This window comes from Tupaia chinensis, unplaced genomic scaffold, assembly GCF_000334495.1.
Source record: "Tupaia chinensis unplaced genomic scaffold, TupChi_1.0 Scaffold000288_2, whole genome shotgun sequence".
Classification (NCBI taxonomy): domain Eukaryota; kingdom Metazoa; phylum Chordata; class Mammalia; order Scandentia; family Tupaiidae; genus Tupaia; species Tupaia belangeri.
The window spans coordinates 2,293,320-2,308,883 of record NW_006159773.1 but is presented as its reverse complement, the minus strand read 5'-3'; the positions used below and the strand labels follow the sequence as shown (position 1 = coordinate 2,308,883).

At 41.5% G+C, this 15,564-nt stretch overlaps 1 protein-coding gene across 2 annotated transcripts in view; it reads left to right on the top strand.

Moving 5' to 3' along the window:
* Nucleotides 1–15,564, top strand: part of CRH (corticotropin releasing hormone) — a 99,256-nt gene that overhangs the window by 82,934 nt on the left and 758 nt on the right. Inside the window, exon 1 of one of the 2 annotated variants that reach the window (XM_006150445.2) lies at nt 14,593–14,902. The exons of the other annotated variant lie outside the window; for it this stretch is intronic. The gene's annotated coding sequence lies outside the window, so the exon portion shown is untranslated. Of the gene's footprint in view, nt 1–14,592; nt 14,903–15,564 lie in introns of those variants that run through there. 2 annotated transcript variants of the gene reach the window in all.

Genomic DNA, 15,564 nt, shown 5'->3' with positions numbered 1-15,564 from the left:
GTGCTCACCAGACAGACAGACAGAGAGACAGAAAGCGAGAAATCACCCCCCAGGGGGGATGGTCACACCACAATCCCTTCTCCTCCATTCTCCTCTCGGGATCTTGGGCACGCTTGCACATACTCCCGGCATGAGTTTTAAGCCACCGGGTCCGGGACGTGAACTGCGGTCGACTACATGGGAGTCCAGCGACATAGCCATTATGCTAACTGCTGGTTCCCTGTAGAGCTCTTCTCAACACCTTCTTCTTTCCCCCTGTCAGAGGTATATTCCGTTCTCTGTACCTACAGAGTGCCCCCCATAAATGGTGTTTATGACATGAACAATGAATGCCTCAAGGACAGCAGGGACTTTACTTGTTCATTTTTATCTCCGGCATCTAGCACAGAGCGTGAGACATAGTAGATGCTCAGTAAGTATTTTGAGGATGAATAAGAATTGTTCTCAGTGCTCTCTAATTGGTTGGAGTTCAGTGGTCAGAGCCCTAATTGGGGCTTTTCTCTGAATATAGATGTTATCAGCCGAAGGACTCACCTGCAGGGACTGTCACAGAAACAGAATCACCTGTATCTGGCAGAATTAGGCAGGGTAATCGCAGCTGCCTGGAAGAAAACTTTAATAAAACCCCATGAACTGCACTTGGCTTTGAGAATCCTACCAGATGATGAAGAAATAAGAAGCAAGACTCACAGTAAAGGCAGAATGCCGATCAGCTCCTGTGTCCTGTCTTGTGTTGTAAGAAAAAGGATCATGCAAATGTTGCATAATTGTTTGTCTTCATTATGTGAGCTTGTTCCTTACTTCATTATGCACAGAATTTGCAAGTTGCTTTCTGCCTTCCTCCCATTTCAAGTAGCTGATTTAAAATTTTGGCAAATGTACATATTAATTAGCAGGACTATACAGCAAATATTAATTTAGAAACAGGTGTGAAACGTAAGCATCAACTTACAACATCCATTATAAAATGAGAAACTATACAAATCTTTTCAAGGCCCAGAAATGGAAGAGGTTGGAATTTATTTTGAGGTTCTGCATAAGTACATTTGTGAGTAGGTTGTAACCACTGCTCCTGGGAATGACCACTAAGGATAGACAGACTGGGGTGTTCAAGGTTTGCAAAGAAGAGGTGTGAGGATTAAAATTAAAGAGGAAAAGCCAGTTGCAGTGAAATGACTGTGTGTGATCTTGGATACGTTTCCAGAGATGCTCCCACTGACCCGAGTCAGTTTGAACAACATACACATGAAAGAGACAACCTGCGAACCTAGCATACACATGGGTCTGTTCCTTCCAATCTGATAACGTTGCCCACCCTGGGTACTCCTGGGAGATCTGTGGAGGAGGGGAGCAAGAGAAAGAGGAACAAGGGGAAAGGAATCTCAGCACCCTTCCACATACCAGCTGGGAGATTTGGCTATGTAACTTACCCATTCTGAGCTTCTACTTCTTTTTTCTTGGAGAGGTTTTTGCTATAGGGCGTGTGCGCTCGCCATACAGACAGAGAGAGACAGAGAGATAGAAAGTGAGAAATCACCCCCCAGGTGCGATGGCCACGCCGCAATCACTTCTCTTCCATTCTCCTCTTGGGATCTTGGGCACGCACGCACATGCGCCTGGCATGAGTTTTAAGCCACCGGGTCCGGGATGCAAACCACGGTCAACTACGTGGGAGTAGAGCGACATAGCTAACTGCTGGTCCCTACTTCTTCGTTTATGGAATCGGTGTAATAATTTCTACTTCATAGCTGAATTTCAGGATTGAGTTAAGTAAGGCTTCTAAAAGAAGCATATACAGGGAATTCATAATTGTACTTTTCTTGACCAAAAGGGTGGAAGCTGCAGTGTCCCAAAGTTCCCAGAGGAAATGTTTCAATAAAAACTTGCTCAGCCCATTTTAGCTCCCTTCAGATTTCTGATAAACTTCAGCAGATACAAACATGGTTGGTGGAGCCAGGCAGTGGTGCAGTGACAACAGAAATGGACCCATACAGGAAGGTCCTGGGTTTGGATCTCAGGACCTCTTTGTGCACATGTTCCAGTGACCCATCCTGGCTCAGGCTGGGGTTGATCTCAGCATGAGGGTCCTGTTGAAGGTGCTGTCTCTCAGTTTCTTACTCTTATGAAATAAATAAACATGAAACACACACACACACACACACACACACACACACACACACACATGCACACACAAAACCTAAAACCATGATTAGCATTTTCGTGTTCTATCGAAAACCCAAGACCAATTCTCAACTATTCTGCGTTTATTCTTAGTCCTAATTCATAGTCTGCCAGTCTTAGTCTTTCAAAGACTACTTAGTCTAAAAAGGATTTAGTCTTGGTCCTTCTTTGTCTCCAAAAGGCTAAGTATTAAGGAGAGTCAGAATGGATGCCGCGGTCCCTACACTGCTTTTGGGATGTGATGGAGACTTGGTGCAGTCTCACTTTGCACCAGAGGACAGCTGTGTGTGTGTGTGTGGGGGGGGGTGTCCCAGTGGAACCAGGCTCAGCGATCAGGAGCCACCTCATGGTCAGACACAAATCACCCAGCCTGAGGCAATGCTGTAGTTGAGATAAAGGTTTGTTCCCCAGCAGTACAGTTTGGGAATTTGGTCCCAGCTTAATGGCTCTGAGAGGTGATGAGACCTTTAAGAGATGAGGTCTATCTAGTATGCGGCATTTGGACCATGGAGGCATCACTCTCATAAATGGATTAATGCTGTCTTACAAGATGGAGCAAGTTCTACCTTTTGTGAAAGTGAGTTAATTCCCATCAGAGCCGGTTATCATGTAAGAAAGATGGCTGCCTCCAGGTCTTTCTGTACCTCCACATGCGCCAGCCTCTTCTCTGCCTCTGTCGGCCATGTTGGGATGTAACTGGCCTGATGCTAACTCTATACCTTTGGAGTTTCCAGCCAATAGAACTGTAAACCAGATACATTTCTATTCTTTATAAACCACCTGGTTCAGGCATTTTTGTTAGCAACACAATAGTGGTCTAGGACTGGCGGCTAGATGAAGAGCCTTCTTTTTTCCCTTTCTCCCCCACAGAGAAAACCTATGAAAAGTTCAAGGGCCCAGGAAGGTGGCTTTTATGAAAACACTCAAAGAGCCAAATAAATATACTTGTGCATTTTCTAAATTAAGACCAGTGGAGTGACATACTGTTTATAAGTGCTTGAAAGGTGTAAACTTTAAAAAGCTAAGGAAGGCTGAAAGCCTGAAAAAGAAACTATATCTCCGAATATCTGGTGGAACAGGACGAACACAAAATTATGAAGGAAATTAAGTTCGGAAGAGGCTCGTTAGTCTGGGGCTGGCCTCCTGGGAGAGCTGGAAGGCAGCTGTACCTATGCTGTCCCCACCTCCTCCCTTCGGCTGGAAAAAGGAAGGATCCTCTAGGGGTTGATTCAGAGAGACAGATAAGATGAGTAAAAGGGGAGTTTTAAAATTTACTATATAACGAACAATTATTTTCCATCATCTGACCTTGTAGCAGAGACTAAGGTGGTAGGACAGTAAGGTCACCCAGCAGCAATCAAGCTGAGGGAGGAAAAAGAATTCCCAGTCAGCTTAGAATAGTAGCCATCCATGTCAAATTGGGTAATCTGACATGTCCACAGCAAACCTTGGGGCAATGGAGGCTCCTGCCAGAAAATAATGGACTGACCAACCTTGGAATAAAAAAGATACACATATATTCTTGCCTTTTACTTTTAATTAGCAGTGCATTATCATGAACACCTAGTTGCTAAGTGTTTTGTTTTTATTTTATATTTTTATTGTTTAAGTTTGCTATAGGGTGTGTATACTCACCAGGGAGAGAAAGACAGAGAAAAAGTGAGAAAGTGCTCCCCAAAGGGAATGGCCATGCTGCAATCTGTTTTCCTTCATTCTCCTCTCAGGATTTTGGGCATGTACACACGTACATCTAGTGTGATTTTCAAGCTGCTATGTCCAGGACTCAAACCATGCAGTAGGCCATATGGGATCCAGCAACTTTAACCTCCATACCACCTGCTGGTCCACCAAGCATTTTTAACTGTTTCTAAGATGCTGAATTTCCCCCTGTGAGTGCACCTGCTTCTAGTTAAATCAATGATTAGGCTAAGAATAGAGCTTTCCACATGAAAATAGTCCTTAAGTGAGCCGACATTTACTAAGTAGAGATGCATTAGCCAAACAGATCATTTCCAACTCCAAATGGTATTATTCCTAACTAAAACTATGTTTTTCTTTGAATAGATATGGAGGAACCTGAAGTATGTATTGCACAAGTGAAAGAAGCCAGCCAGAAGGGGTACATACTGCATGATTCCAACTACATGCCATTCCAGAAAAAAGCAAAACTGTAGAGACAGTAAAAGGATTAACTGCCAGGGGGTGGGAGGGATGAATAGGTGTAGTGTAGGGTTTTGTTTGTTTTAGGACAGTAAAACCAGTCTATATGATACTATAATGGGGGATATATGATGTTAGGCATTTATTAAATCTCATAGAAGATACAATACCTGGGGTGAACCCTAATATAAACAATGGACTTCAGTTAATAATATGTCAATATTGGTTCATCAGTTGTAGCAAAGGTACTACACCAATGCAAGGTAGGGTTGAGAATAAAGAGTATATTAGGGAACCCTATAACTTATGCTGTTTTTTTCTGTAAATCTAAAACTATTCTTCAAAAATAAAGTCTATTGGGCCAACTGGTAGCAGTTAAAGTGACTGGATCATGTACATGGCTATCTGCATGGCTTAAGAATCAGACTAGTGGCTTGAAAACCACCCATGGGTATATGCATGTGTGCCCCAAATCCCAAAGAGAGTGAGAAATGGAGGAGAAGGGACTGCAGTGTGATCATTCCTCACTTGTGTGTGTGAGGGGGGCGTTGTGTGCTTTATTACTTTCCCCCTCTTTCTGTTTTTGTCTCTCTTATGCCAGTGCATACATCTTCTGGAAAAAAAGAAAATAAAGTCTGCTAATTGAAGAAGTGAAAAAAAAAATCACCTGGGTGGCTGAAAAGCCTCTGTAATTAGAAGAAAAATTTAATAATTGCATTTATCTTGTTCTTTTATTTTGTGAATAAACATGTATTGAGCTTTATAAGTACTGAGTACAGAGTGCTAGACTTTGAGGACCTCAGGTTTGATAGAATGGCTACCTTTAGCAGCAACAATAACACAACTTCACCCCAACAACAACAATGACTAATGTTGCAAAGTATTGCAAAGCTTCTTATTAAATTCTAAGCTCTAGATCTATTACCTTATTTATAATTCCACAACCCTTAAGACTTACATCCTATATTGGTTCGGCAAATAAATAAATAAATAAATTTGGAAAATTTAAATGACTAGCTAGAAAGTAGATAGTCTGACAATTGTCATACTCAGAAGTCTACTGCAGTCCCCATGGAGAAGTGTTGCAAAACTGCTTTGAAAAGTTTTGTTTATAATGAAATTGTCAAGTAAAGGTAATAGAGCAAATTCCATTATAAACAAGACTGTGTGCTATTTGTCTTAGTCAGTGGGCTGCTATACCAGAATACTATGAAACAGGTGGTTTTAACAAACATTTATTTCTCTCAGTTCTGGAGGCCAGGAAGTCTAAGATCAAAGTGCTAGAGATGTGTCAAGGTTCAGGGTCCAGTGAAGACCCTCTTCTTGGTTTGCAAATGGATATGTCTTCTCACTGCAACCTCACATGGCTGAGAGAAAGAGACACGAGAAGTTTTATCTTTCTTTCTCTCTCTTTTTAATTGCTAGAGAGTGTGTGTGCTCACCAGAGCGTGACAGAAAAACAGAGAAAATACTCCCTAATGGGACATGGCAACCCCCTCTCCTCCATTTCTCTATCCTCTTGGAATTTTGGGCATGCACCCAGGGCTAAGACTCAAACTGTGGTCAGCCATATGGGACATAGCTCCCTTAACTACCAGGCTACAGGGCCAGCCCTGTGTTTCCCCTTATAAAGGCACACATCCAATTCACGGGATCTCCACCCTCATGGCCTGATTATCTTCCAAAGGTCCAACTTTCGAATCCCATCACACTGAGAATTAGGCTTCAACATATAACATTCAGTCCATAGCACTGTTCTACTTCAAAAGGCAGAATAATGCTTCTTACAGAAGAAATCTATCAGCTTAAATAATTGTATTTCTCTATTCAAATTTTTTTTTAAATTTAATTATTGCACTTAATGTTTTCCTGGGAAGATAAAAGTACATTTGCACATGGCAGAATTTCACAGTCTTTAAGAGTTAAAGCACACACACAAAAAACAAGTTAGAAAATAAGGTGAGGCTCAAATATGTATCTATATTTAACTTAACTTGAATAGAAGCATTAAACTTAACTGCTGCTTGAGGCTATTAAGTCTTTTCTGTTATCCTGGGAACACTGTTGCTCAATTTACTTCTAAAATGTATGCAAAAAAGAAGAATGAATGTGGCAAATCAGACATCTTTTCTTTCCCAGACAAGGTTTCCCGTAACCATACTTTAAGGATCTTGACACTTACGTGACACTTATGTGGGCACATGTGCATATATATATGTGTGGTTTTCAAGTCACCGGTCCAGCTCTCACACTTATGAGATGCCCTTGAATTGGTAGCCTTTCTCCTAAGTAGAACTCACGTAGGCAGTCTTCAAGAGCACATACTTGCCATGTGAAGCAGTGTATTAGAATTCATGGACTACAGAAAAATAAGAGTTAAACTCCCAGTCAAGCTAGGAGACAGACAGAAAGGCACACACGTGAAAAAAAGTAACTACAGCAGGCCAGCAGGTAGTGTAGTGGTTAAGGCACTGGACTCCCACAGGGCCCACAGAGGTTCAAGTCCTGGATCAGTAGCTTGAAACATACTGGGTGCATGTGCACATGCATGCATGCCCAAAATCCCAAGAGGAGAGTGAAGGAGAGGGGATTGTGGCATGGCATTCCCTCTAGGGGTATGATTTCTCTCTTTCTCTCTCTCTGTCTCTCAGGTGAGCACACACACCTTGTAGCAAAAAAATAAAAAGTAACTGTAGTTCTCATAATGGAAGCTAATACCACATTTTCCATGGAGAGATATGAGAAGCCTAAAGATTAGAAGATCATGTTCCAACTTTAACAAAAGGCCTGAACCCACAAATGGTAACAACATCTTCCAAATTCACAGCTCTTGAGTGTTGGCTGCCCATAGTCTCTGTCCAGCCCTGCAACGTTACTGACTTTGCTGCCCCTTGAATAACTGAATTTCTTTTATGAAAAAAACAGCTTTACCTGTTGCAATCAGCTTGGTTTAGGACACATCTGCCTTTTCACATTCAAAGACAAGGCTTCTTTTCAAACAGGTCCATAGATTTCCACTGCACTAAATAACACCTTTCCCTGACCAGGATGTGTGCAGACTGGACCATCCATGGGTAGTAGTGAGGAACTGGCAGGTCCTTGCTCTAAGGCAACGCTTCCCAGGGTAGGTAATCTTCAGAAGCTGAAAACAGAGTTATATCCATAGTCTTAGACCCTCTATTCAAGGGCAAAATGTGCCATTTAAATTTGCTCTTAGGAGTGGTAGAAAATTATTAGTAACTCTAATGATGGACTTAAACATTGAATGGCAAAAAAAAAAGTATAGCTCAAGGCATAAAGATGCCTTATATTATATATCATATTATTTTAATTTGGGGCTTGTTATATTTCCCAATTAATCCCATGATAAACATGCTCTTTGGTCACATAAGTCTAGGAAATGTTAAGACTTGAGGATTTATACTTATACTGCAGAATAAAAATTTTAAAGCACTAAACAATTCTGCAATAAAAAAATGTATTTAACTTTTCTTTAACTCCCCTGTCCCCCTTTCAGTAACACCAGTAACGTTCCTAAGAGGGTTCTTTGGAAACAATTTCTTCAGAGTCAAGTAATGTTCATGAATATAAATACCTGTTTAGGATGTCTGGTTGATGGATTTCTTTCTTATGACCAACTATTGTAAGATGATTAGTTCCTGCAAATTGCCCTTCATGACAGAAAGTTCACACACGTCCTGAATTTGCCCTCCATCCATTATCTGGAGCCTAAAACAGAAAATTCGATGTATTATGATGTAAATAGAAAGGTCAGTCATGTCTATCAAGACGGGGCTTGTTAGGGAAGCAGAAACGTGCCCCTTTCTGATGTCCTGAGTCATCTCCCCAGGGCCAGAGCCTGTTTCTTCTTAACTTCTGGAAAAATAGAAGGACAGGTAACAAAGTCCTTGCCACTTTCTGAGAAAAGGAGACAAGTCATCCAGTGATGGCTTTAGATGCTGAAAGGATTGTTGACTTGTGGGGAACTGAGAGGAAGTCCTGTCCCCACTGCAACCTGGGCACAGGTAGATGTTATGGACTCCTTGGACACTGTCACTGCCTCTCCAGCTCCTGCTGTCCCAGGCCTGTGACACTAATCCTTTGGAGGTCTAATGCCCATTATCCAAAGACCATCGCTTATTTTTCCACCTCTTTACCTCCAGAATCCACTCTCCCACTGCATTCATAGGGGTCTTCCCCAAATGTGTGATTACGTCTCTCCCCTCTGAGAACCCAATAAAATGATAATATAAATCCCAAATGAGGAACAGGACAGGGAATATAAGCAAGTGAGAGAGTTTAACAAACTTCCAAAATGAGGAGAGCTGAAAAGACTGAGTGGTGTCTGAGGAAGTAAGGCAGAAGAGGCAGCTATAAAGGGTCCATGAAGGGCTGGAAGGAGGAGAGTGAGAAGATGCGGTGGTTCCTGAAGGAAAGGGCAGAGGAAGCTGCTGTAAAAGTCAGGAATACGGTATTGCAAATTTTAGAACCAAGAGGAGAGACTCAAGAATAAATGGAAAAAATAAAAACATAAGCAGTCCTATAAATATGAGAACTGGATTGATACTGAATATCTTAACAGCAGTGGATAATACAACACAAGGAAACAGTCCTAAAAGTTCTGGAGAAAAAGGTATGTTTAATAGTTTTAGAAACAGTAATGTAATTATCTATGCAAAAGGAAGCTGTTTTCAGAAATGCAAGAGCTCAGAAAATGTACCTACTATACATCTTTTCTTAGAAAGTTATCTGAGGATATGCTTTAGCAAAGTAAGTGCATAAATCAAGACAAAATCAATCGTGTGATCCTGGACAGTGAATTTAATCTGTGAAAAACAGAAATGAGAAGTTTGGGAACAGCTGTGCATCAGATTGAGAAAGTAAAGTAGCAGGTTTAAAGGGCTGAAAGAGAGAGGTCTTGATGAGAGGAAGGGCTTGATAGATTACTTATCATGATTAAAAATCTGAAAAAAAAAAAGGAACTGGAATTAAAAGTTAGTGATTTCAGAAAACTAAGCAAAGAATCAACCAAACTGGGAATATAAAAATGACAATTGGCAATTTTAGAAAATAAAACAAAGTAAGAATGGAAACATGATCAGAGTCTATGATCTTGTTCTGTAGTGAATAATTTTTAGATAGTCAATACTTTAAAAACTATATGGATTTTCACCTTTTAGAATCAACCTATAATTAAAGAAAAGAAGGCTTCGCTATGATTATAAAGAAAAGTCAATGCTGACCATTTGTAAGTAAACCTATAGAGGAGAAAGACGAGCTCAAGGTGCAGGAGCATGTATGGACAGCTGAAGGTATTCTAATATTGTCGTCTCACAGTCTAGAGATGTAAGAGATATTGCTTGTGTCTGAAGGATGAGGAAATAATTCTGTGGCTGTATCCTTAGAAGTGCGAGGTGCAAAGGAAGATGTAAAAGAAGGAAAAAAAATGGTGGGACATTAGTATGGTAATCAACAATGAAGAGACAGAGACAGAGAGAGTGAGAAATCACCTCGTGGGGGGCATGGCCACGCCCCCAGGGTAATGGCCATGCTGCTATCCCTTCTTTTCCATTTTCTTCTTGGGATTTTGGGCACACACACACACACACACACACACACGCTTGGTGTGAGTTTGAAACCACTAGGTCTGGGACTTGAATCCCAGTTGGCTCTGTGGGAGTCTAGTGCCTTAACCACTCCGCCGTCTGCTGGCCCCAAGATAAAATTTTAAGTTAGAAAAATAGATTATAAAAATTTTAGTTATAAATTTTTAATACTTCATTCAAAATATTTTCTATATTTCGTTCATTTGATGGACTTATCGGGAATCTACAATGTTTGGGGCAGTAGAAATGGATATAGCCACTTGCAAAGACAATCAAGGCCCTGCCAAACAATTTACAGTCCAGCAAGAAAGCTACATATTATACCAGTAATTATAACAACATGTGAGCTTTATGGTGGAGGACATCCATGATGTTAGGAGAACATAAAGGACAGGTCCCAAACCCAATCTAGGAATCTGGGAAAGACTCCCTCAACAAATGGCTTTTCAATTAATTAATTAACATAAATCTATAAAAATTATATATAGTATGGTACAGTATATTTTAACATATATATTCATTGTGACATGTATCTGTTACTTCACATACTTACCATTTTTGTGGTAAAAACACTTTAAATCTACTCTCTTAATTTCTTTGTTTTTCTCCAATGAGAGAAAGAGAGAAAAGGCAGGAGAAGGAGGGAGAGAGAGAGAAAGAGAGAGGTTTTGTATGTTTTGGACAAGGTCTTGCCATTGTGATCTTCTGCCTTGGCCTCCTGTTAGCCAGTATTACCTGCACATACTGTTTTAAGTTGGCTCAGGATCTGAACTTGGTCCTCCTGTGTGGCCTCAACTTCCCACAGTATTGCTTTACCACTTGTACAACCATGATGAGCCCCTAAACTAATTTAAGTTTTAAAATAATAAGGTGTTAGGACCAGGAGATGGCATAATGGTTATATCACTGGATTCCAACATAGTGGATTGTGGTTCGAGACCTGGACCTGGTGGCTTAAAACTCATGCTTGATGCGTATGCATGTGTGCCCAAAATCCCAAGAGAAGACTGGAGGAGAAGGGATTGCAGTGTAGCCATCTTCTCAAGGGGTGGTTTCTCACCTTCTGTCTCTTTGTCTCTCTGGTGAGTGCATGTGCCCTATAGCAAAAAAATTCTCTCTCTCTCTCAAAAAAAAAAAAGGTTTTAAAGGAGAGATTCACAATTAAAAACAGTGTTTCCTCAACACATAAAATGTATGACCTCAGGAAAAATACTCAAGTGAAACAACAAGGCATTAATTGAGATTCTCTTCAGATTCTAGGATTCTGAGAATCTTATATTTGTATGGTTTCAGTTTTTTCCCCCAGTTTCTCTACAAGGAGGATGTATAGCTTTGCAAATCAAAAGAGACTTCTAAAAGTTATTGCTATGGGTGAAGCAGTTAGACAGTTGTGTGTTTTGAGAGCCTTTGCCTAGCCCTCCCGTGGAAGCAGAAAGTTGTTATTAGTCTATCTAAAGCACAGTTATGAACAGTTACAAAACCACCTGTCCATCCTAAGCATTTTTGAAAGCCATCTTTGGAGATGATAGATTCATTTCCGTGAACATTTCAAAGAGCACACAGAGACTATCTTCGTTTGCCATGAGCTCTGCTAGCAGGCATGCAAAGGTACAGGAGATACAGGTGGCAGAAATATGCAAAGCAGTTACCTATTTTTTTTTTGATACATGTCTTTATTCAATTGTCTATTCATTTTAACCACACTGTATATTATTTAACTATACTGTAGTTACGTTGCTATTCAAAAATATTATCTACTGTATGAGGATACTTCAAAAAGTTTGAGGGAAAATAGGATTAAAGTACAAGTTTATTTCTGGAAAAAATAATTCGAAAAAGTATACATAGTTTATTTTTCTTTTTTCTATTTTGGTAGTAATACTTACTTTCCATGAACTTTTTGAAGCTCTCACATATGAATTGATCCTGTTTTCATGCCCATGTTTCATGGATTGTTTCTAGGTTACAAAAGGATTTTAACTGGTTCTTCAATCATTTTTTTCCTAGACGTTTCCTCTACATGTAAGATCAGACTTATTAATGGCAAGTTTTATGGACCTGACTTTTTAGTTTAATATCCAAAGAAAATATAAATGATCTGTGTATGTTATTTCTCCAGTCACGTCTGTATTATTATTGCAAAAACCTTTCACAGTTTACCAAAAGATCACTTTGCTCAAAGGACACCTATGGTGGAAAAACAAAATGCACACATTTCAGGTTGGCAATGCATTTAAAAGCCTCCTACCATAATTACAAGGTTCAGCTGGAAGGGAAGCTGCAGTGTGTGCACACAGAGATTTGAAAGCAGGTGCCAGGGGCGTGCATCAGCATGCATGGAGAATCTCTGAATTCTTGCGCCTTAGGAGATTTATCGATATAAGAGAAGAAGCCATAGCGTTGGTGTGTGACTATGGCTCTATTTAACGTCATCCTCTCACCTCAGTTTGTTCATGTTCATGTTATAAAAGGGTACTTTTATAATATAAAAGCAGTTTGAGTTAGAAATCAAAGAACTAGGTTCTGGTTCTGACTTTAGCATTAACTAGCCGTGACTATAGGTAAGTCACTTAACCGCTCTGGTTCTCTTTTTAAACCAGGTAATCTCTTCATGAATGAATGCTCAGTAGTTTAAGGAGATCTAACTTTGGAATAAATTGTAGTGAGTGAGGGATGTTCTGCACAGCCCCTTTTTCTCTGGGGTCCAGGACTTTTGTTCGTCACCCTCAGTGGGAGCTGCTTGGGCCTCACCAACGTCTTACTCCAGGAAAACCTCCCAGCAAGGACTCAACAGTGACAAGAGAGCTAAAACTACATTCCTCAGATGGCCTAATGGGAGGGAGATCTGAAGGGGCTGGGGCTAATCAGAGTCCAAAACTTGCTCTGTGTCTTTTTTGGAGGAAACTCCCAGGCCTCCTCAGCTAAGTTCATGGACATATGTCTTTCCTAGTTCCTCTTCTGCATTCATTTACCTGCAACTTCCCCTTTCAAGTCTACTTTTCACCTGCAAAAGTGGTTTTTCTAACCTGAGATCTGCCAGTGGGAACAGAGAAGGGGTCACAAGGAAAGGTAAGCCGAAATGTTGACATCCATTCCAACTTAAAAAAACGAAACCCATAGTAAAAAACTATAGTTCTGTATGCTTCCTTACCAGTGTAAAACAGTTTCCTTCCAGAAGTGTGATCACTTTCTGTAATTATGTAACAGCTCACTTCTTTCCCATTAGACACATTTCTTTCTTCATTCTCATATGTCTAAAGTAAATTCCATAGTGCAATGATCTAACTACGGGCTGATTTCTCAGGAAACTCTCGGCATTTTTCTTTCTATCTTCCTTTTGTTTCTAAGAGCAGTTGTGGATTATAGACCCAAATAGGAGTTGAAATATGCATTGCATCATTTGTCATGTTAGCTACAAAGGAAGCTGCAGAGGTAACAAGAAATGAGGAACAGGAAATGTCTGATAAACAACTCTGGTGGTTATCTGGAAGCTGAACTGAGTCACAGACACCAGAGTTTGGAACAGCATTTTGTATTGCAGAATTAGAGGTAACTGCCTCCCACCTATATGATAATGTCAATTGAATTCAAAATGTGAGTGTGATTGTATAGGCTTAGCATTCCATTCTGCGGTAGTGCCAAAGAGCATCAATTTATCAGGCTCATCTGCAGTGCGTTTGAATTTAGAAAAAGAAATAATAAAAAAATAACAACCTGGATATTCCTGATAAAGATCCTATTATGGATGCTGATAGTATTTGGAGGTGAAATGAATGAGATTAACTTTTCACAGACTCAGTGTCCATCAATGAAAACATGCAACTGATGAATTCAGTCCGTTATTAAGCAGTTTAAGCTTTCCCCCAACATAGAACGGGAAGTCTTCTCTCATTGAGTTTGCATCTAGTAGACTAAGTAAAGATTATTTGATTCATGTACCCCTCACTGGCCTTCTCTTTAATTTGAGAATAAAAAGGAAAGTCCACAATTGATTGCAGATTCTGAAGGAGGACTGAGAGAGAGCCTGAAATCTTTGCTGCATCTCTGACTGACCCGTTTGCACATCTTCATCACAGGAGTAGCTTTTGTTATCATTTAGAAAACTTGTACTGCTTTTCAAGACACTTAATAGTCTTCCTCTACAAACCCTTCATTCTTTTACCTGGTCTTAAGAGAAAAAGGCAGACAGAAGCTTAAAAGCTGAATGTCCTTGCACACTCATCTCCTCGTTCTTTGCTCTCTTTCAGGCAGGGGGGTGGTGGCACTCCTGTCTCTAGCAACGGGGTATTTTCAGATGCTGAGGTGTTGTCTGAGAGGTTAGGAGGAACAAGGGGGATGCAGAGCCCCCAGCAAGCTGTTGTATTCTCAGCAGGCCTGCACTGGCAGACCTGCTTTACTTCCCCTTCTCCTCTCTCCGTTCCCATTCGCTGTCTCTTTTCGACCCCATATTTGGCCTTTCATAGTAAGAGGTCAGTGTGTTTTCACACTCGGGAAATCTCATTCAAGAATTTTTGTCAATGGACAAGTCATAAGAAGCCCTTCCATTTTAGGGCTCGTTGACGTCACCAAGGAGGCGATAAATATCTGTTGATATAATTGGATGTGAGATTCAGTGTTGAGATAGCAAAATTCTGCCCCTCGCTCCTTGGCAGGGCCCTATGATTTATGCAGGAGCAGAGGCAGCACGCAATCGAGCTGTCAAGAGAGCGTCAGCTTATTAGGCAAATGCTGCGTGCTTTCTGAAGAGGGTCGAGGCTATAAAATCCCACTCCGGGCTCTGGGGTGGAGAAACTCGGAGCCCAAGTTCGTTGAGAGACTGAGGAGAAAGAGGAGAGAGGAGAAAAAAGAGAGTGGGAACAGAAAAGAGACGGGAAGGAAACCTCCAGAAAAAGCCCCGGACACATCCCTCTGCAGAGAGGCGGCAACGCCCGGCTCACCTGTGAAACGCAGGGAAGGTAGGAGCGCCTAGACGGAAACGCGCCACCAACTTTGCGCTGCCTGAGCCGCAGCGGTGTGTACCCGGGGCCGGCTGCTCCGTGCGGGCGTGTGTGTGAGTGTGTATGTGTGTTTGCAGACTGTGCCTCAAGATTCCGACAGCAGCTGGGATGTGGCCAAAACAAACTTAGACGGTTGCTTGTGGTGACTCCTCTCTGCCTGTGTAAAGGAGTCCCCCCACCCCCAGCCCCCCAAACTACCCGGACCCTGGACAGAAGAGAGCAAAGTCAGAGACAGGAGGAGGCAGAGGAAGTAGCTCTCCTCGGGGAAGAAAAGGCTGAAATAGCTGGAGGGCGGGTGGGCAGAGAGGGTGAGGTCTTCAATTTGTGGCTCTTTTCCAGGCTCAGGGGAATCAGTTTGGGAGATCGTTAGGAAGAGGACTTAAGGACTGGCCCTTTGGGTTTCGACAGAAGATTCACTCCTGCGGGTCAAAGGGGTGCTCTTTGAAGCCTAGCCCTCTCTACAGCCGCCCCCTTCCTCGTTCCCCCTACCTTCCCAAGCCCAGCTGCCCTAGATCGTGAGTTTCAGCACCGCGGACAGCGCCCGTCCGAGCCCGGACCCGTTTATGAAAGTCTCCTAGGAGGACCCCTGAGCGCATCCCCTGTTGAACTAAACTCTGACC